Genomic DNA, 3,079 nt, shown 5'->3' on the forward strand with positions numbered 1-3,079 from the left:
GTAAGTGTTTTCAAGAAACAGCATCCGAAGGCAGCACGTCTTGTTCTGAACCGTATTGTTTTCGCGCACCAGCTTGTCTGGGAGATGTATCTGGGTTAATAGATTCCTTCCAATTGCTTTAGAATATGCCACTGCCGTCTTGGCTTTTCTGCTGCCGCTGGCCGTGGAGGTTGCTCTCGGGTCTTCGCGTCCCGGGCGGGGCCGCAGCAAGCGTCCCGCGTGCATCTGTGGGACACCCGGCAAGCGCTCCTCTGTATGGCGCGTTGTCAGAAGCGCAATTTCTGGGGTAGAAGATGCACACGTTTTAAATTGTGTTTGGTGCGGCTGCGTCGTTTCCCGAAGAGGCGATGTTGCTCCCAAGGGCAGTGTCTGAGGTGCCTGCCCTCCAGCTGTCTTCAACTGTTCCGAGTCTCCCATTTCCTCAATTCTACAAAAAAGGGGTCACTTCCTTGGTTTAATTTCCATTCCCTAGATTGTTTTGGAGGTTCTTTGTTTGTTTGTTTGTCTAAGATTTTATTTATTTATTTGAGGGAGACAATGAGCCAGAGAGAGAGAGCACAAGCCAGGGGGAGAGGCAGAGGGAGAAGCAGGCTCCCCATTGAGCAGGGAGCCAGATGCGGGACTCGATCCCAGGACTCTGAGGTCGTGACCTGAGCTGAAGGCAGACGCTCAACCCACTGAGCCACCCACGTGCCCCTGAAGGGTTGTGTGTGTATGTGTGTGTGTGTGTGTGTGTGTGAGTGAATTGACCATTTGGTTAAGTTCTGTGAGTTGCCGCTCAGTTGCCCATTTTTCTGTGGGTTGTTGTCCTCTTCTAGATCGTCTGTAGGAACCATTTATGTGTTCTCGAGTCTAATCCTCTCCTTGCTGAAGGTACTTTTGCTGTCTCTGCAGCTTGTCTTTTAGTTTTGTCTATAGTGTCTTTGGTGGAGGAGAAGTTCTTAGGTTGGTTTCTTCTTTTCAGACATAAGGGACACGTAACATTGTATCAGCGTCAGGTGTACCGCCTCGCGATTCCGAAGTGTATACATTGCAAGACCCCGGCAGGAAGTCGATTCCGAAGTGTATACATTGCAAGACCCCGGCAGGAAGTGGAGTGAGCGTCCATCTCTGCGCATAGTGACAAGTGTTTCCTTGTGATGAGAACTTTTAAGATCTACTCTCTTAGCCGCCTTCAGATCTGCAGCCCCGAGCTGGTAACTGCTGCCACCCACCCTCGCAGTACATCCCTGAGGTTTTAGTCTTGATGTAGCAAAATCTATCAAGCTGCTTCTTGATGTCTTTGCTTTTTGTTTCTTCAGAAATCTTTTTCTGCTCCGAGTTTAGAGCAGACACCGAGTTTGCCTGGGACGGTCCTGGTTTTAGCATCGACAGTCCTTGTCCCTGTAAGTCCTCAGTCCCCGGGGCAAACCAGGATGATGGGTTATAAACATATATGTCACGTTTCCTATCGATGGCCAAAGAGGTATTTTTTTACATTTCTGTTTCTAATCTGCTGTAGTTCATTTTCATGAATAGAATGTGGTAGAATCCAGATTTTTAGTAGGGAATCCCAGAGTCAAAATGTGCAGTCCGGGGAGCTGTGGATTCTGGGGGAAATGTCCTCCTTTGTAAGAGCACAGGGAGGAGGAGAGATGGTCTGGAGGGCGGTGGGGGCTTTGGGTGGTTTCATTTGCCCAGGATCACAAAGCAGATCCCGTCTTCTGAACCATAAATGAAAGCCGGTTTTGGGCAAGAGTTTGTTTTCTGATTCTATAACGTGTGTGACTTACTGATATGATTTCCATGTGTGTATACATTCATTCATTAATTCCTTTGACTGCGAAGTGGCAACTCATAGGGGCCAGCTGTTCGGAAAAGTCTAGGTGAGCCTCCTCGCTGCCCCAGCTGCTTTCCACGGCCGGGCCCCCGGGAGGAGACCCTCCCCACGTGCCGCCCAGACAAGGGCCCTCACGACTTCCTCGTGGTGGACCCAGGGCACTGGGTTCCCCCAACCCCTCCGTTGTTTGAGCTTCATAGAGGCAACTGCTGCCTTTGGGATTTTTACCGAAATTCAGTTTTAGGAAATACAGTTTTAAGGACAATTAACAGCAACCGCCCACATCCCTCGCATCGGTCTTCTCCGAGCCAGCCTGGTGGCCTGGCCGGGATCGTACCACGGGGGCCCGGCAGGCTCCTGGCAGACTCAGGACCACACTGCGTACTCTGCGGTCCTGGGGCAGGGAGGATGGGGGTGGGGAGGGGGGCAGGTGCGTGATGCGGGTGTGGCGCCCTCTGTAGGCTGGTGGCCTGGGTTACCTGGGAAGGGGTTGATTTTGTGTGGTTGGCATGTTTCTGGGAAGGTGACTGGTTCCACCTGTCACTGGGTGTGGGTGAATATGTGTCTTCATAAGGCCTTGCTCCGAGTGGAATCCAGCAGTCCCGCATCCTCAGAATTGGGACGCCCATCTTCTGCCCTTGGACGTTGGCTCTCGGTCTTCAGGTGTGGGCTGAGGCGGTGTCCCCGGATGTCCCCGGGTCCCCCAAGGGCGGGCGGCCGACGGTTGGACTTCGTAGCCTCCATGATGCAGGTGAGCCACTGCCTGTAATCAGTCTGGCTGTCTGCGTCAACATGTCTCCTGTCACTTCTGTTTCTCTGGGGACCCTGAGTCGTACGGCTAGTATGTTGGTTTGCTGGGGTCCCCATAACACAACACCGCAGACTGGGGGCCTTAAACAACAGAAATTTGATTTCTCACCGTTCTGGAGGCGGGACGTCCAAGATCGAGGTGTGGGCAGAGCTGGTTTCTCTGGAGGTCTCTCTCCTTGGCTTGTAGATAGCCGCCTCCTCATGTGGCCTTTGTCCTCTCTGTGTGTCGCCCCTGGTGGCTCTCTCCAGGTCCACATTTGCTCTGGTTCTAAGCATACAGTCAGAATGGAGCAGGGCTCACGCTGATGGCCTCATTTTTTCTTAATTGTGTCTTTAAAGTCCCTGTCTCCAGATAGATTCAAGGGCATAAGTGTATGAGTTTTGAGGGACACAGTTCAGTCCAGACCTGCACCATGTCGGGGCTGCTGGGAGCTGGGAGCTCAGCCGGGA

The sequence above is a fragment of the Meles meles genome, chromosome 16, assembly GCF_922984935.1.
Source record: "Meles meles chromosome 16, mMelMel3.1 paternal haplotype, whole genome shotgun sequence".
Taxonomy (NCBI): Eukaryota; Metazoa; Chordata; class Mammalia; order Carnivora; family Mustelidae; genus Meles; species Meles meles.